Source organism: Pteropus medius, unplaced genomic scaffold (assembly GCF_902729225.1).
Source record: "Pteropus medius unplaced genomic scaffold, Ma_sr-lr_union100, whole genome shotgun sequence".
Lineage (NCBI taxonomy): Eukaryota > Metazoa > Chordata > Mammalia > Chiroptera > Pteropodidae > Pteropus > Pteropus medius.
The window spans coordinates 2,480,052-2,500,850 of record NW_024349505.1 but is presented as its reverse complement, the minus strand read 5'-3'; the positions used below and the strand labels follow the sequence as shown (position 1 = coordinate 2,500,850).

Below are 20,799 nucleotides of genomic sequence, written 5' to 3'. Positions count from 1 at the left end.
TTCTGTTTTCTTCAAGTGTACTCAGATGTCCAAGGAGTTAGGAGAACACTGTGATTTTGTGTAGCTAATAAGTGACTAAAATTCAGTATACCAATTCCCAATTCCAGGGTTCTTTTTAATACAATATCCCTGGACATGCTCAGAAATCAAATATCAGAGCATTTTCTTTTGGCACTTATTCCGTGTTTCAGGTCAAAATGTAAACCTCAACTGGTGTTGAAGAAATCTAAATCAATTGATTAAATATGATGGCATCACATTTCAAAAACTGTTAAATATTAAGTGCATTTTTTTATAATTAACTCTCTATTGGGCAATCAGAGAGAGAGAGACGCCTAGGAGAAAGTACTATGCATCATCCGAAATGTCCACAGGGAAGTCGCATATTTTTTCCATTTCGTTGCTAATGAGTCATTTTCACCTGATTCCTCCTTCAACCACTCCCCCCTGAAGAACCAGCTGTCAATTTCCACAGATGAGTGGGTTTGGTACCAGACAGGTGGCAGCAGGGTAGGAAAGAAATCATGTCAGTGGGATGTAGTTAATCTGGAATTAGGATAATCCACCTGGTATCATTAAAAATTGACTGCTCATCATAAATGGTCCATTACAATATAATCAACACTTAAATTAGAAGTTAAGGTTTTAAATATTCTTGATAAGACAAATAAGAATATTTGCATTAATTGAATATTTGAGCAGTCTTCTACACAATATTAGATCAATGAAGTCTATTTAGAAATGACATAATTCTATATACTGTTTATAGAAAAAGTGAACTGGACTGTGCTATTCTGGATTCTGACATTTACTCACTTTCTAACCTGTTTGTTACAAGCTCTCTGAGAAAATCTGTATTGACATCAGTAAAACTAGGTCGAAGCTTAAATGGCCTAATATATCTGAGTGTTTTGTTAAGTGTGATACATAATATGCATATATGTATGCAAATGACTGTTATCATTGGTACTTATTCAAAATTTTTAATTCTCACAACATGCCGGAAAACAAGTCTAAGTTCCTTAATGCAGCTAACAAGATCCCTAACCACATGACTCAACTAATCTTTCTGACCATAACTATGGCCATCCATGCTTGATTAAGTTCTTCTGTTTTCTTCAGCTTGGAAGTTACCTTTTTCTGAAAGTCTTTCTTGCATGCTCTATAGTCTAAGCGCCTCCCTGTGATTCCTTAGCTCCAGGCTGAACTCTCTATTATAGCACTTATCACACAACCGTGAAATTGGCTGTTCACAATCTTGCACTCTCACTGGATCTGCTTGAGGGTAGTTCTTTATTTTCTTCACATTTGAATTCCCAATAACTAGCACATTGAATAGCGCACTAGACAATAATAATTACAGTCATGCATTGTATAATGACATTTCAGTCAATGGCAGACCACATGTACCATGGTGGTCCCATAAGATGACAATGGAGATGAAAATTTCCTATCACCTAGTGATGTCATAGCTGCCCTAATGTCATAGAGCAAAGCATTGCTCATGTGTTTGTGGTGATGCTGATGTGAACAAATATAATGTGTTGCCAGTCATATAAAAGTATAGCATATGTAATTATGTAGAGTACATAATATTTGATAATAATAGATAACGATGTGTGGGTTTATGTGTTTACTATACTATATTTTATATTATTTTAGAGTATATTCTACTTATAAAAAAAGTTTGCTGTAAAACAGTATGCGTGTTACACCAGCAGCAGCCTCATATATCTTGTGTTTACTGCATCTCTTGATTGCATCATTTTCTCTTGTGCTTGATTGAATCTCATGCTGTTTTGTACAATAACATGCTGTATAGTCTTATAGCCTAAGAGTAATCGACTATGCCATGTAGCCCAGGTGTGTAGTAGGCTATACCATCTACATTTGTGTAAGTACACTCTATGATGTTTGCACAATGATGAAATTACCTAATGACACATTTATCAGAACTTATCCCCATTACAGGTGACTCTGTCTGTCTAGATGTTATTTAAATCAATTCATTTTATGTGTATGTATATATGCAGTACAGGAACATATAAATAAGAAAATAAATCTCATATCCAGTAATTTATCTGGTTTGCATTTTGAGCTATTCTGGCTACAGCATGATGATTAAAGTGAGATAACAGTGGAAACCAGGAAGATCAATTCATAAAATACACATGCATAAAATATGTTCATTTAAACAAAAGCAGTAATGGAAATGAGAAGAAAAAGATCTGATATGTACAAGGGGATCAAATAAACATAATTTGGTAAATAATTGAATTCACGAAAGATGAAAGATAAGAAGAAAATGGTGGCCTTGGTATCTGGGACTACAGCGAAATCATTTACCGAGACTGAGAACACTAGGTGATTATATAGTTATTGTTATTGTTTTGGGGAGGGTTGATGAAGGGAAGCAGATATAATTCCTGGGTTTAATTTTAGACATAGTAATTTTGTCATGGCTTTGAGAAATCCAAGAGAAGAAAGGGTAATAAATTTGGAAGTTATTTGTGTACAGGTGGTATATTGAAGTCATGATTGCCTAGGAAGAGATTATTTGAATAGATATTTAAGAAGACCAGGACAAAATTTTTATGAGTTGCACTCTTAAAAGAATGATAAAGGAATATGATAATGCTAAGGTTCAAGAAAGAAAATTGGAATATTGAGACTTAAGGTAAACATCAATGAGAAAAGGAATGAATGTGAGGTGTGAAAATGAATTTTGGAGGAACACAATTCAGCCCATAATGCCAGCATTCAATCTTTTCTTTCCAGCTCCTGACCTATGAACCAAGCCACTTGCCACTGTTTACTGTTCTTTTATATATTCTTACTTTGGGCTATTTCTCTTTTCAACAAAACTTGGATGACAATGTTTACTGTCTCTTAAAAGAAGTCCCCCCGTGCCCTACAGATATCCTTCAGAATCAGCCTATTGTAATGTAGTGCTCATTTTCAGGATGGAGTTATTTTTTTTCCTTGTCAAAGTAACAATTTCACGTTAGCTCAAAAAAATCACTTCATAACTATGTAAGAAATTTGTATTGATCAAAAATGAGTAAAGCAGGGTTATAAATGATGAGATAACTCACCTTCTTTCTTGGCAGTCACTTAGGATTTCTGGGTAAACTTTAATGTACTTTTGGAAGAAGTGGAGAGGAAAAGATATGTTGGCAAAGGACATAAACTTTTATGAGATGAGACTTGAGATATAGCAACTAACATGTAAAATTGAGTTTAAAAAGAACTTTCTCAGCTATTATTTCTTGAGATTTTTATTATAATTCTCCTGACAATATTTTAAAATCTGAAAAATAGGTGTAAGTTCATGTGTTAAATGTTTTTAATTTTAGTGTTATTGAGGTATAGTTAACATATCAAATTGTAAAATATTTAAAGTATACATCATGATGTTTTGATTTACATATATATTGTGAAAGGATTCCCCCATCTAGTTAATTAATGCATCCACCAACTTGCATTTTTTTCTTTTTTCTTTCTTTCTTTCTTTCTTTTTTTTTTGGTGAGCCCATTTAAGTTCTATTCTTAGTTTCAATTATACAATACAGTGTTATGAACTATGGTTACCATGTTTTACATTAGAGTTTTATATTTTTTCACTTTATAGCTCCAAGTGTGTACCATTTACTAACTTCTTTCTATTTTCTCCATCCTCTAGCCTCTGACAATTACTTTTTGACTTTTTGTTTCTATGAGTTTGACTCCTCCTTTTAGATTTCACATATAAATGATATCATGTATTACTTATCTTTATGTGTCAAGATTATTTTACTTAGCATAATGTGGTCAAAACTGGCAGGATTTCCTTCTTTCTCTTAACTACAATATTCATACATATATCACAATTTCTTTATCTGTTCATTCCATGGTAGAAACTTAGGTTATTTCCATAATTTGGCTATTGTGAATAATGCTGCAATGAACACAGGAATACAAATAGATCTTTGATATCCTCTTTTCATTTCCTTTGGAATTTAAATATATACCCATAAGTGGAATTGTTGCATCCTATGATTGTTTTATTTTTAACATTTTGAGAAATCTCCATACCATTTTCTATCGTTGCTGCACCAATTTACATTTCCAATGAGAATGCACAAAGTTTCACTATTCTCCACATTCTTGTCAACTCTTATCTTGACGGTAACCATTCTGTTGACCGTGAGGTGATATTTCATTGTGTTTTTGATTTGTATATTTCCCTGATTATCAGTGATGTTCAACACTCTTTTATGTACTCAGTGGCCATTTGTATGTCTTCTTTGGAAAACTGTCTATTCGGTTCCTCTGCCCACTTTTAATTGTTTTTTTAAATTATTATTATTCTTTTTTTTGGTGTTCTTTTGTTTGTGTTTTTGTTTTGCTATTGAGTTGTATGAGTCCTTTGTATACTTTGGACATTAATCCCTTATCAGGTATATGGTTTGCATATATTTTCTCTCATTTGGTAGGTTGTCTTTTCGTTTTGTTAATTGGTTTCCTTTGCTGTGCCGATAATTGTTATTTAGATATAGTCTCACTTGTTTAGCTATTGTTGTCTTTCGGTGTCAAATCCAAAAAATTATTGTCAAGACTGATATTAGGGAGCTTACCACCTTTGTTTTCTTCTAGGAGTTTTAGTGTTTCACATCATACATTCAAGTATTAATCCATTTTGAGTTGATTTTTGTGTATTGTGTAAGATAGTGGTCCAGTTTTATTGTTTTGCATGTAGCTCTCAGTTTTTCCATTTAGTGAAGATACTTTTCTTTCCCCCATTGCATATTTTTGATGCCTTTATTATAAATTAGTTGACCATTTATGCATGGGTTTATTTTGGAGTACTCTATTTGTTTTGTGTAACGGTGTGTTTCTGTTTATGCCAATACCATACATTTTGATTACTGTAGCTATGTAACATAGTTTTAAATCAGGAAGTGTGATGCCTTCAAATTTTATTCTTCCTCAAGTTTGCTTTGGCTATTCGGCCAAAAGGAATTTGTGGCTCCTACAAATTTTAGCATTGTTTGCTCAATTTCTGTAAACAAAAAAAATGCTATTGGAATTTTGATAGGGATTGCATTGAATCTGTAGATTGATTTCAATAGTACTGACATTTTAACAACACTAATTTTTCTAATTCATGAATATGAACTATTTTCCCATTTGTTTGTGTCTTCTTCAATTTCATTCATTACATTATAGTGTTTGGTGAACAAATCATTTAACTCCTAGGTTAAATTTATACTTAGGTACTTTATTATTTTAGATGCAATTATCAATGGGATTGTTTCCTTAAGTTATTTTTCTAATAATTTATTAGCAGTGTTTAGAAACAATTGATTTTTGCCTATTGATTTGCATCCTGCAACTTTACTGAATTTGTTGATTAGTTCTAAGTTTCTTTTTAAATGAGACTTTTAGCAATTTATTATATAACTGCACTTCTGTCTTACAGCTACAGATAATTACCTATCTCTCCATGCCTAATTTAATTTTTCTTACATATCTTTTTACTTTTAAGATCCTGTGCTAGCAGTAACTTTTCTTCTATTTTTACATTCTCCAAACTATTATTTTTTTACTTTTTAATTTTTTTAAATTTTTATATTTTTTATTTTTTCAATTATAGATGACATACAATATTATATTAGCTTCAGGTGTACAACACAGTGATTAAATATTTAGATAATTTATGAAGTATTCACCCCAACAAGTCTAGTATCCATCTGACACCATACATAGTTATTACAATACTACTGACTATTATCTGCATGCTATATTCTACATCCTCATGACTATTTTGTAACTACCAATTTGTACCTCTTAATCCCCTCTTCCTTCATCCATACCCTTTCCCCTATCTAATGCCCATCAAAATGCTCTCTGTAACGGTGAGCTTGTTTTTGTTGTTTCTTTGTTTATCCTGTTCTCTAGATTCTACATATGACATTTGTCTTTCTCTGTCTGACTTACTCCATTCAGCACAATACCTTCCTTCCAAGGCAAGATTCTGTTTTTTTTCATGGCTGAGTAATAGTCCATTGTATACATGTAACACCTCTTCTTCATTCATTCATCCATTGGTGGACACCCAGGATGTCAACATATCTTGGATACTGTAAATAATGCTACAATGAACATATAGATTTACATATCCCTTTAAAGCAATAATTTGGAAATTTGGATTTCTTTAGATAAATACCCAAAAATGAGATAACTGAGGCCTTTGTCTCTTATAGACTTTGTTTTAAAGTTATTTTGTCTGGTATAAGTATTGCTACTCTAGCTTTTTTGTTTCCATTTTCATGAAACAACTTTTTTCATCTCTTTACTTTTAGTCTGTGTGTGTCTCTCTATCTGAAATAAGTCTCTGTTAGGCAGCATTTGTAAAGGTCTTGTGTTCTTATCCATTCAGCCACCCTCTCTTTTGATTAGAGCATTTAGTCCAATTACATTTAAAGTAATTGTTGCTAAATATCTAGTTATTCATATTTTATTATTCATATTTTTTTATCTTTTTTTATCTTTTCTTATTCTTCTTAAAGAAGTCCCTCTAACATTCCCTATACTATAGGCTGATGATGATGAACTCCTTTAGCTTTTCTTTTCTGAGAAGCTCCTTATCTGTTCTTCAATTCTAGCTTTGTTGAGTAGAGTAATCTTGGTTGCAGGTCCTTGCTTTTCATCATTTTGAATATTTCATGCCAATCCCTTCTGGCCTGCAAAGTTTCTGTTGAGAAACTGATAGTCTTATGGAAGCTCCTTTGTAGGTAACTAACTGCTTTTCTCTTGCTGCTTTTACAATTGTCTCTTTGTCTTTAACTTTTAGCTTTTTAAATATGTTGTATCTTGGTGTGGGCCTCTTTAGGTTCATCTTGTTTGGAACTCTCTGTGCTTCCTGGGCTTGTGTGTCTATTTCCTTCACCAGGTTAAGAAAGTTTTCTGTCATTGTTTTTTCAAATAGGTTTTCAACTTCTTGCTCTTTCTCTTCTCCTTCTAGTACCCCTATGATGTGAATGTTGGTATACTTGATTTTGTCCCAGAGGCTCCTTGACTAGCCTCATTTTTTTTTTTTTTTGGAAGGTAAAAAATTGGTGTAGATGATAGAGGCTTTCTTCATCCTTCTTGCAACCAAGTCAAAGTTGTGACAGAAACACAGAGCAAATAGCAAGGAAAATCACCTGGGACCTAGATGAACAAGCCCTACAACTAGGAATAGAAATAAGAAATCACTCTGTATCGGGAGGAGGTAGGATAGGGTGAGGACATGAGACTGCCTGGTCCCAAGTGGCTGAGTGGGACAGAGGCTGCAGCAGTGGCATCTGGCAGCTGCAGATGCCTCTTAAAGGGGCTGTGTCTGCAAGCATACTTCTGTAGCGATGGACCTGCTTGCCCTGAGCACCAGCGCCAGATTAGCTGCGCAGGGGGCACTAGGGACTTACAGGAGGACATTGAGTGGCCAAATTCAGCTGCAGCCTATGCCCTACCCAGGGCCACCTGGCATGAACCACCATGCATTCCATAGATGGGATCCTCCCAAGTTGTACTTGGAAGTGTCTCGAGAGACAAGCCTCAAACCAAAGCTGGTTGCTGCTAGTACTGGGTTCGGGGCTGCTTAGCAAGAGATACAGGGCACGCTGAGGCCAGATGCTTCTTGTTTAGATTTTGTGAACCTTTGAGAGATTTTAAAAAAGTCCTCAGCATGAGCCAAGACAGGCCATTTGTATGGAAAAGTCACAGGAAGCAGCTTGGGTAGGCCAGCAAGTTTGAGGAGGCGGGGTCTCAGGGAAGCACCAGGGTAGGGCAACCAGTGTTAGCTATGCTGATGAAGACTCAATAAGGTGGCTGTTTGGGTCTGCAAGCTGGGCTGGGGTGGAACAATGCCTTCTTCAGCACTTCTGTCTGGAAGAAAGCTGCCCCTCCAGATCTTGTCCTGAAGCCAAACAACTCAGTTCTTCCTCAAATGTCCCTGCCACCTTTCAAGCTGTGGCCCCAGCACAGTAGCTCAGAGTGAGCAAATCCGTCAGTGGTAAGTCTACATGGGTCCCTTAAAACGAAAGTCTGTGACTCCCTCGGCCCTTTGTCTCACTCAGCCTTAATTTCCGCTGGTTTTCACAGCCAGAAGTTATGAAGACTTTTCTTCTCGGCACTAGAACCCTGGGCTGGGAAGCCTGGTGTGGGGCCGAGACCTCTCGCTTTTCTGGGGGGAACTTCACAGCTGAGATATTTCTTCCAATTCTCAATGGCCACACATGAGTGTGGGACAAGCTTGTTTCATGTCTCCACGCTTCCTATTGGTCTTAAGGTAGCCTCTTCTTTATGTCCCCAGTTGTAGGATTCTGTTCAGCTAGACTTCAAGCGACTCCCAAAGATGGTTATTCTGTAGTTTAGTTGTAATTTTGTTGTGGTTGTGAGAGGAGGTAAGCACAGTATTTACCTACTCCACCATCTTGACCAGAACTCTATTTCTAACAGTTTTTTTGTGGAGTCTTTAGAGTTTTCTATGTATGTCATGCTAGCTGTAAATAGAGATAATTTTTCTTCTTTCTTTCTGATTTGAAAGCCTTTTACTCCTTTTGCTTGCAAATTACTCTGGCTAAGATGTTCAGTACTATGATAAATAAAACTAGTGAGCGTGAACGTCTTTGTCTTGTTTCTGATCTTAGAAAAAAAGGTTTCGGCTTTTCACCTTTAAATATAATGTTAGCTGTGAGTTTGTTATATATGTCCTTTATTATGTTGAGATACAATAACTCTGTATCCATTTTGTTGAGAGTTTTTATCATAAATGGATATTGCATTTTATAAGTACTTTTTCTGCACCTATTGAGATAGTCATATAATTTTCATCCTTTTTATTAATGTGGTGTATCATATTAATTGATTTTCAGATGTTAAGCCATTTTTGATTCCCTGAAATAAATTTCACATAATCATGGTCTATTATTCCTTTTATTATATTGTTGAAGTTCATTAGCTAATATTTTGTTGACAATTTTTGCATCTACATTTATCAGAAATATTGGCCTGTGATTTTATTTTCTTGTAGGGTTCTTGTTTGGGTTTTGTATCAGGGTAATAATGCTGGCCTTGTAAAATTAATTTAGAAGTGTTTCTGCCTTATCTCTTTTTTCAGAATTGTTTGAAAAGGATCGCCATTAATTTTCTTGAAATATTTGGTAGAATTCACCACTGAATCTTTTGTCCTGGACTGTTGTTGTCATTGTTAGGAGATTTTTGTTTACTGATTTAATGTCTTTACTAGGAATTGATCTGTTCATATTTTCTATCTCTTCATGATACAGTCTTGGTAGGTTATATGTATCTAGGAATTTATCCATTTCTTCTAGTTTGTTCTATTCGTTGGTGTATAAACATTCATATTAGTCACTTATGTAGCTCAGTATTTGTGTGGTATCAGGTGTAAAGTCTTTTTAATTTCTAATTGTATTTATTTGAGTCCTCTTTTTATCTTCGTAAGTCCCACGAAAAGTTTGTGTTTTATCATTTTAAAGAAATGGCTATTAGTTTCATTGTTCATTTGATTTTCTTTTTTAGTCTCTATTTTATTTATTTCCACTCTGATATTTGTTGTTTCCTTAATTCTATTAATTTGGGGCTTAGTTTGTTATTTTTTTTTTTTATTTCTTTTTGGTTCCTTGAGGTCTAAAGTTAGATTTACTTGAGATCTTTCTTTTTTTCTTAATATAGGCATTTTTTTGCTATGCATTTTTTTCTTAGAACTGCTTTTGCTGTATTCCATAAGTTTTAGTGTGCTGTATTTCTCATTTTTATTTGTCTAAGACCTTTTTTAAAATTTTTATTTTGATTGTATCTTTGCCTCTTGGTTATTCAGTAGCCTCTTGTTTAATCTTAGCATATTATAAAATTTCTATTTTTCTTATAATAGATTTTTATTTTTGTGCCATTGTAGTTAAAAAATGTACTTGATATGATTTCAATCTTTTTAAATTTATTAAGACTTGTTGCCTAACATATTTCTATCCTGGAATGTGTTCCATGTATACATGAGAAGAATTTGTATTCTACTACTGCTAGATGGAATGCTCTGTTAATATCTCCTGTTTGTCTGCTCAGATGTATAGTTAAAGTCCAAAGCCAGCTTATTAATTTTCTGCCTGGATAATGTGTGATATGTTTGAATAAATCCATGAAAATTTAATTAGTGTGATATTTTTCTGTTTATTATTAAATATAAATTACAATAAAATAAATCTGAAAAAGCAATAACTAAATAAATGTATCTAATTAGAATTGTTGTAAGTGTGTGCTGATATGGGTAAACAGCATAGCAATTTCTATATAAATAAATAAAGCCTTGAAATAAGATATTTTACGAAAAGTAGGTGTTGTTCAAACAATGGGGTGTTAAAAGAAAGATCATTTGTAATCACAATAATATATATTCTTTCTTAACAGGTAACCTTAAAGGATTGCCATTTAATGCCATTCAAAATCTACTAAGCATCATTTTTGTATGACTACTGAAAAAGGATAGCTTTACAGAAACCTGTTCCTTTTTGAAGTTCACAATTTGGACCCTGTTTTCAGAAAGCAGGTACAATTTGTCTTTTATTAATTTGTTTTTACAATTGAAAATAATTTTGAAGGAAAAAATATAAAACCTGTGTATATCATTTATGGAATTCCTTAATAATACCTCAATATGTTAAAGCTTAAATTTTATATACTCAAAATAAGTAAGTGTTTTATCTTTAAATTAAAAAAAAAAATCTTGATTGTTTTAGTGAACACACTCTACAAATATTCTGGAAATAATATAATGTGAAAAATAATAAAATATTTTGTCATTAAAATTTTAATTTGCTATGAGAATGGCAAGTACATAAAGATTGTGTTAAATTGCTGAAAACAATGAAAGACTACTCTGATGTAGCTTCTTATTATTCTTTCTTAACCAATGTATTATGTGCTGCTAGATGAATTTTGTGCTTTTTGACAGCTTGAGTTTGAAGATAATGTTTTAGTTATATAAGCCAGAAGTCATGGACCAAAAAATGGTTGCAAATGAAAGGCACTTTTATGCTGTTTGCTCAGAAGTTCCATGTTCTTATATACTTATACAACAAAGTCATTAAATATTAATTGCATCTATTTTGTGTAAAATTGATCATGACACAACTCAATAGTTCTCTAAAATAAATACATTAAAATGTTTTAAAATACATGATTTGATGCATGTTTAATATTCACGACTAAATGGGCATTAACAGATTATCTTAAATCTACTGGTACTAATTATCTAAATACAGCTGATATATTTTAGATTATCAACCAAGACAGTCAATTAATTTTGGATATAGACTTATTTTTGTTTTCAAATTATTTTTAAAATATTGACAATATCATACCCAAATTCAAGGCTGCCATATATCTATCTTCTAATTTGGCAGGTTAATTCAAGGTAATTGATTCATATATAGGACAGTTTTCCTCAGGCTTGAAAATTAGAGTTAAAGAAGGAAAGTGACTAAATCTGAATTTGAGAGCAGTTCTGTAGGAATGTGTAAGAGTGAAGAGTTTGATCAGGGTAATTTTACTTAATATTAGTCATGCCCAAATCCTGAAAGGGCACTGCAGAAAATTTTACATTTTAAGTGCTTTTTATTTATTCCATTAGATCATACTAGTTTGCCATTTTTTATTGAAAGTCTAACTATACCAGGTATCCTTAAATTAATTTTTGGGGAGGGGGTAAAAAACATGAATTTTACATTTTCCCAAAGACTGGAAAACAAGTGGAGAGAAAAGATAAGGAAGTGGGTAGAAAATCTGTAATAGTGAAACCTCAAACCATGGAAAAGAGTCAGTTCTCCATAAATGAGTCCATTGCTATGTTCTAATATTAGACAAATTTTTAGCCAGATTTTGCCATATAGTTCTGTTTGTTACAAGAATGATCTCACATACAAAATAAAGTAACAATTTGTGTTCTGTTTAGAAATTATGTGTGCGTGTGTATATATACATATATATCTCAAGATATTTCATGTTATATATATATGTATATATAATAAGATATTTCATGTTATATATATACATATATATGTACATTTGTGTATATACATTTTGTCCTTTCATGGAACATCTTAAATCAAACTCTGAATTACCTTGCTACTTCTGTGATATCTGTGAATACCAGAGATAAATTATATATAGACACCTTAATAGAATTTTGCAGTGTTAGAAAATATTTATTTATGGTTCTTGTGACATTTTCAAAGAAAGATAACTACATTGCATAGCAGCCGTAAGTAAGAGGATTTGGGATCTAATGCTTACTTCCAGATGGGTGATGGATATGCAATTTAAATTTATGGTAGACATATCAACAGATGGAAATAGAATGGAGTGAATGTCTTTGCCACCTGTGAACTGGTGCATTCTATCCATTACCTGCCGAATTGCATTATATTAAAGTAGTTCAACAGAACTTGAATTAATTTTTACAAAGAGACTTCTCAGCCTTTTAATAAATCTAGGTTTCAAGTTAAAGATGTAGCACTTATTTAACAGTACAAGGAACCTATGGAAGCAGTTCAGTCTTGCCATGTCATTCTTGTTATTGCTCTGCCCAACTAATTGAAAAGCATATTGGTATAACAGGAAGCAATTGAAACAAATGAGACAGACTGAGTGCTCCAAAAAGGCATAAGTGAATTAGAATTGATGAATCTGATGAAAGTGAATTCACAGTGTCACTTTAAATAAAATTCCATTTCATTCATGTGCTTGCACCTAATCTGTCACTACAACTACTAAAACATTCAGGGGAGTCACTGACAGTTCATCTTGACACAATAAACTAAATTCCTGCCATAATAAAAGCAACATATATTAAAAGGGGTCCTTAATTCAGCCTTAGAGAATGAAATGTTTCACTCAATAACTATCCTGTAGGTGTTGGCTCAGTTCCAAGATAAAGAACTTTGTTCCACTAGAGAAAAGCCTAAGTGGCTCCAGGTTGGTAGATTTTCAGAACTGGCAGAATTGTCATCACTTAATGAAAATGATTGAATGAATGAATGAATGAATGAATCCTCCAATTCATATTATCAATGTATGCAACTATAGTGGGTGTTCTCCCAATTTTAAAATTGAGAAATTTAATTTTGATCCTTAATAGTCTTGAAAATTGCATAGAAATTTGAAAGAAAAAAACCTTTTCATATACATTAGTTGCTATATGTCTATTGTATATATTAACAGCATTACTATTTGTTATAATGTTTACAGTGTACCATCTACAACTGACAACTTAAAATAATGGAGAGGTTTCATGGAGATAGTTTTGGGTGAATATTAGAAATAACTTTTTAACAATTGAGTTTATGATAGTCTTTCAGGGGTAGTATGTCCAAATTAATGGGAGTGTACAATTTCTAATGGTCAGGAAGGAAGATAGAGCAGTTTCTTCTGTTATTCAATAATAAAATCTTAATTCCTTTAAAGTTGTTTGTTACAAATATCTGTATTTGGTCATTTGTAAAAATTATTATTTTTAACTATATTTGTAGTTTTTTTTTCTTTTGGAAGATTTTGTTTCAAAATATTTTATAGGAAACTTTGTTATGCAAAGTATGCAAAAATACATAGGTATCTGAATCAAAGTAGAATGACTTAAGTAATTTATCAGTTGGCATGAAATATTATAAAATTTGAAGTAATATGAATTTTAGTTTGCATTTATCTCTATCTACCAGTTATAGAGGTGAGGGGTGGTGATTTGAGTTGGGTACCAAGGAATTATCTTTAATATAAACTCATTCATAGAAGTTATGTTGATGAATTAATATTTCTCAAGTTGGAGTTCCTAAGGATATGAAAATAAACTAGGTTTGCCTGGAGCAAAAAGAGGAAAAAAAAGCTAATAAATTTCAGTGTGATAATATGACAGAGTGCTTATGTTTTATAGTGCACAGAACTTTGCTAGAATGATGCAAGACATTTGCAAATTGTAAATATTTAAAAACTTTGAGTAATGTAAATGTATGCAAAATACCTCATATGTGATACTTGCCTAGTAAATAATAACTTATTGAATATTTCTATCGTGCAAAGAATTTATGGAAACAGAGAAAATATTTACATTTAGGCTGTGTCATTCTTTCCTACACCTTTAAATGCCAAGGAAGGCTGAACATGGAAAACAAAAGCCAAAATGATTTTTCTGGAGCAGTTTTCCAGTATAAGAAAGTTTCTGTCCAATTTTATTTGCATGCCAGCACTGGAAACCCTTAGCCTGAATGCTTAGTCTCCTGAACACCTCAAGGATATCCTCCTACAAGATATATGAGGGCCTCTATCTCTGATATGCACTTTTCTATATAAACTGTCAGATTTGCTGACCATGCTGAAACAGTTTTGACAAATGGAAAGATTACAGGCTTTGGAAAATGGCAGACGCAGGATTGAATATTTGCTGTAAATTTGCTAGCTTTAGAAACTTGGGCTTAATTGTTATGAATCTCAAGTTTTCTTTAACTTAAAAAAAAAAATGGATAATGTTTCATTTTGCCAGGCCGTGAGAAGTTGAAATTAAACACATCTGCCTATCTATTTATCTATCTAGCCACGTGTACTCACACAGATATTTAGAATTTGGTATCTGGAAGGTATTTAAAATGATTGTTATTGTAATAGAATGAGTACCACTGAGTAGAACAAACTTTCCTGTCTGATAATATTTAAAAAAAAAAGAAGAAAAGAAGGAAAGAAAGAGGAGAGAGGGAGGGAGGTACAGAGGGTAGGAAAGAAGTACAGAGTAAAGATGGAAAGAAGAAAAGAAGGGAAGAAAAAAGAAGAAAAAAAGAAGGAAGGAAATAAGGAAGGTAGAGTGGCACCCCTTTTACTCTTATTTACCTCCCCCCCTTCCCTCTGTTATAAAATATTTAATCATATGTGATTTAGGCAATTTTGGGGTCTATGCTTACACATTAGATGGAATAAGTGAGTTTCAGGAAGATGAAGAAGCTTAAGATTTGGGGTTGCTTATAGTACTTATAAATATGCATTCTTTCTTTCTGCTTTATGGAATGATGGATATCTGCAAGACTCAGCTTGACCACTACCTCATTATTAAATCTACAGACAATATCTATATTATGCTAAATATTTCAAACTACCTATGTGTTTCTCAAATAGGTCAGTTTTAAAATAATTAAACATTTTATCATTATATTCTGAATATAACTTTTAATAATTTAATATTTACAATATTTGATTTTAAGCTAGCATGTGGAATGGAAAGTATTAAAGGATCTCTGAGGTTTATTTGGGATAAAGAACAATGTGAAAAATGACCTTTGTGTTTATAGGTCACTATAGCAGATCATATTGTTCTAAGATTTCAGTGATGCATAGTAGTGGAAAAATAGAGATGAATACAATAGACTTTTCCATAGACTGAGTTTTCCAGGTCATTTAATCCTCTCTAGTGTCTTCCGAGCACTCCAACAGAGTTAATGATAACAGATTGTCATATTATTGTCTTCATGATGACCTGTTTGGGTAGAAGATAAAAAAAACGCTATACTCCTAAAGCTACGGGTAAAACAGTGATCATCAACTCATCTCTCTCTCTCTCATGCGCACACACGGGCGTGCATACACACACATATGTCATGTGCATTGTTGTATTGTGTCACTTTATTAGAAAGTATGAACTATTGAGAACGAAATCAAGAGCTAGGAAATAAACAAAAGCACAAAAGGCCAGCAAGGCCTGAGTGATAAAAGGCATGTATGTCCTTAGAACTCAGACTTTCACTCACAACCATGTAAACATCTTTAAAAGCAATTCTAACAGAGATGATAGCCTGGCTTTACAATTCAAAACAGATTAAAAATAAAATGTGAGAAGATAGCTGGCCCTCTAGAAATAGACATAGGACCATCCTACGAATTGAAAGTTGACAGCCTCGCAGTGTCAGCTAGAATAAACTGTAAGAAACATATTAAAGAATTCGGCATGCAAGGCAACTTAGAAGTAATTCATAAATTAACAAACAGTTGAGAGATTACTGTAAAGAAAATATATTGGATTGAACCCAAGTTGTGCTGTCCAATAAAGGTAGGAATTAGCCACATATGGCTATTGAGTGCTTGAAATATGGCTAGTTTAAATTCAAATATGTTGTGAAAATAAAATTCAGCACAGATTACTCATATGAAAATATAAAATATCTTATTATTTTAATTACATGTTGAAATAATATTTTAGCTCTATTAATTTCATAAAATATATTATTAAAATTAATTTTAACTTTTTTTCTTTAAAATTACACATGTAGCCTGCATCTGTGGCTCATATATTTACATTGAACAGGGCTAGTCTAAGGAATTTCAGCACTATATCATATAATTACTGATTAAGATAATCACAAGGTATCTAAGAATTGAATCATTCATTGAATTATTCACTTACTATGTATCAGAAGCTATTGTATAATTGATCCTCAAAACAACATTCTAATGCAAGATTATTTATATCCCTCGGGTAAATCAAAGCAGCGAGAGATCAAGGAGTAAGTAGTTGAGAGGGTTTCAAACCTTGGGTTCTAGAGTGTCAATTTTTAAAAACAGCTCTCTTCTGCCACCATGGGAAAATTCTATAGTCGTCAATCTCTTAATTCTACCAATCAAAACACAAGTTCTGTGGAGCCATGTTACCTGTATGATGCCTATGCTAAAAATTCTAGATATTTTTAGGATAAAATTTCCAGATAACTTTTTGAAACTTGTCTTAGTTTGGTTCCCCCAGGCATCAGACACAAATAGTTGGACCTCTATCCTGTACCAACTTTATTCTGAGGTTTTACATAGACCATGCTTCAGAATTGTTGCACTAAAGAGATAGGAACCTGCATTAAATGTGTTCCTTGTTGGTCTCATTGGTGGAGGGTTTTCTGTTGGAGCATTAAATCCTAGGGCCATTTTGAGCTGTTCTGTGTAGGCAGAAAAAGTTTCCATGGTACTAGAGAAAACTTTGAGACAGAAAAGCAATGATGCAGTGCAGACCCTGAAGGAGGAGAAATGTCAGTGAGTACTAGAATTGTCCTCTGGCTCTAGATGGATTGAGGGACAGTAGCATCTGCTACTGTCGTGTAATTACAATATGGTCAGATTCTCCAAAACGCACTAACTCCTACAACAAATTTTTTTAGTGAATAAATGTGTGAGCCTTCTTCAACCTAACCCTAGTCTTGGATGAAAAGTATCTTCTTCTTTTAGACTGATTCTATACTTTAATTTATTGGAGAGATAAGTCTGTTCACACTGATGATGTCAACAAACATGAACTTAATTGTTGGATCTAGTGCAGAAAACACTAGCAATCTTAGTCAAAAATATCAATCAAGTTAGCTACCAAGTATAAAATAGTCAAAATAAATTTTAACAGAATGATTCCCATTTTTGTAATGTGCTCATATCTTAGATAAAGAACCTAAGTATAATTGTTTCACTGAGTTGCCTGAATGGCATGGCCTCTATGGGAGACAGGTTAGAAACCGTAGCGGAATTACTTAACTAATATTTATTTTGTAATTTGTCTTATATCCCCACTGCTATTGTCTATATTGCTAAAGCAAGTATATTTTTCCTATTTATTTCATAATTTTATTTATGTCTGTGAACTAAACAATTAGATAGGAATAAGAACTGAACTATTCAGATAAACAATAAATATAGAAAAGAGCAATGTGACTGATAAATAAGAGAGAGACTACAGATTTCTATAAGAGTTATAAATCTTAAGTTGTAACTAAATATTCAAATCACCATGTTTTGTATGCTTTATATTTATATTTTAAAATTTAAGTGGACTTAGAAAGTTATTTTAACTTAATCTTTAAGGAGAATCATTTTAAAGTCATATGAGGATATTTATAGAGCATTTGTTAGTACCCCTTGGAGTTAGTAGGAAAATTGTAGTGTAATTTGTTGATAATTTTTCTCTGTAATTTGTTTTAAGAAGGTGCAGTACATTCGGTCTTTCCTAATATTTAGTCGTATGAGAAATAAGGACAAGCATAATCTTTGAAAAGACTTGAAATGCATATAGATTTTACATTAGTGTTTATGGATATTACAATAAAAATAGAAAGCTATACACTTTTTCAGAAATATCTGTTTTTTTTTCCCCTGCTTGAGGTATTTCAAAGAATAAAGACAAAAATGTGTGAGAAATATTTTCAAGAATAGCTAACATATGTAATGTAAAAAATTATTTCTGTGTTCCATAAAAACTCAAATTAAAGAAAACAAAAAAGGTTCAAAGAAAAAGAAAGACCCAGACTACACTAAATTTTGTTTTTCTTACTATTTAAACAACTAATACAATGTAAATTGGAGTAAGTATTATAGTATTTAATTAAGAATATTATGTCACGTTATATGCTTTAGTTTAAATTAAATCCATGAACTTGTTTGTCTGTAAAAATTAAATCGATGTAATATAGGAAATTGTTTTTCTATCTTATTTTAGAAATAGCTCCTTTAACTTGCATTAATATGTGTTGATTTTACACTGTTATTAACAAAAAAATTTCAAAGAAGTATAACATATATCTACCATTTAACAAAGCATCTTCAAAGAATGCAACAAAATATCTATTACATAATATATAAGATTTGTTAGTCATTTGAAAATGTTAGACTTAAGTATTCTAAAATGTTCCTTTGCTTTGAGCCTGACCAGGCAGTTGTATTCTTGAATGCAATTTTTTTTTTTCATAAAATTGCTTGTACTCTATTGCCTTTTCATGTTTCCTATTGATTTGTATTGAGGGCCATAATAAGAATCAGTCATACAGGAATAAGCTGAGCATGTCATCTACCATGTTTGAGAATATTCTAGAGGCGATCAGGCTAGAGTAGGGGATGGGGAATATCTATCTCTCTTTTCCTACTACCAAGAAAAACTATTAGCCTTCTGAATAACTTCATTTTTTATTTTATTTTATTTTATCTTATTTTATTTTATTTTATTTTATTATCTTATTTTATTTTATTTTATTTTATTTATTTTATTTTATTTATTTTATTTTATTCTGTTGCTATTATTGTTCAGTGAGGATGGAGGAGGATTTTTTAAATCTTGTGGCTTCTGTATGTGATGTCACTTGTAATATTTCCTTCTGTTTGCTAGGAGATTTAATCCAAATGACAGCCAAAGTATATCCAAGAACTGTGCTTGATTTTATGATATCTTCTATTTTGTTTTCTCTCTCTGTCTCTGTCTCTGTCTCTCTCTGTATGTGCATACATACATATATATATACATATATATATTCATATATATTCATTTATTTTATTTGCCTATTATTTATTTATATTTTGTAAGTTCAACTTTTGTTGCATCAACTTTTGTTATGAAATGTATTATTCAAATTACCTATGAAAATCATAACATCTATTTCTCAAATTTCTAAAATATTTATCAATGTTTTATCAATTTTAAGTATTTCATGCAGATACATATGATGTGCCTACTTGAAAGATCTAGAAATATAGCCATGAATAAAATAAAATTTTTAAAAATCTCTGCTCTTTTGAAACTGACTTTCTAGTATGAAAAGAGAGGCAGTGAATGAATGAACAGATAAAAATGTACAATATTTTGAAGCGATGAATACGTTGGAAGAAATAAGTCAGAGTTAAAGGGATAGAGAATGTTGGGGTTGGGTGTTTTCTTTTGTTATTGTTTTGTTTGTTTTGTTTTCTGGGAAGTCATGGGAGGATTTTATGCTGAGGTGATATTTTCTCTGAGACACGAAGGAAGTAAGATACTAGCCACGTCGCTTTTCTGGTAGCAGAAGGGACAGCAGAAACACGTGCTTTGAGACAGGAGTATGTTTGATGTGTTCTGAGAAGTCAGTGTGCTGGGGAATGAATGAGGGGGAGAGTAGAAAAAATGAAATCAGGTGGGACAAAAAGATCAAAAAGTGAGATTTTGTGAGAGATTTACCTTTTATTCTCTATGAGAGAGGAAGCTGTTAAAAGGTTTTGAACTGAGGAATGACATGATTTAATTTACATTGTAAGCATTTGTTGTTGAATTTGATATGACATGGAAGAAAACAAAAAGTATAAAAGATGTTACCAGTGGTTGTTCCCCCCTCCCCGCCCACAGCCAACTGGAAGGTGGGAGTTGCCTGGACAACTAGAAAGGAGTTTCTATTTACTGAAATTGAGAAAATGGCAGGTTTAAAGTGGGGAGATTAGACAAATTTAGGAAGCCTATTTGACATAAGTGAAGATATGAAATAGGCAGTTGGTTATATGACTTTGGAGTTTAAGAAAGCTGAGTTGACTGGAAATATGAAATTGGGAGTTCTGCACTGGTATTTCGTGCTAATAACCTAAAACAAGACAAGTAAAGGGAGAATTACATGGACTAAAACGTGGATTGCAGGGGTGAGGAGAATAAGCAAAAGAGCCGAAGAAGGAGTAGCTACAGAAATTGAAGAAAAACTGAAGAATGATGATTCAGATACCTTGTAAAAATAGCTTTTAAGAAAGAGGAAATGAACATCCATGACAATAGCTACTATAAGTCTGCTACAATAAGGATTTATTATTGACTATTTTATTTCATTGTTACTTTGTTAAGAGCTTTTGTAGTGGAGTAATAGTTATGGTGGGAATAAATACCTGGTTCAAGTGCATTTGAGAGGACATAGGATGAGAAAGCAAAAAAGGCCAATATGAAAAGATTTTTTTTTCCTCTAAAGCAGTGATTTTAATGTT

General features: G+C 32.4%; 1 protein-coding gene across 1 annotated transcript in view; it reads left to right on the top strand.

Annotated features, from left to right (window-relative positions):
* The window catches only part of CNTN5 (contactin 5), a 1,114,755-nt gene that overhangs the window by 244,782 nt on the left and 849,174 nt on the right, over window positions 1–20,799 (top strand). Inside the window, exon 2 of the mRNA XM_039881982.1 lies at window positions 10,447–10,585. The gene's annotated coding sequence lies outside the window, so the exon portion shown is untranslated. The remainder of the gene's footprint in view (window positions 1–10,446; window positions 10,586–20,799) is intronic.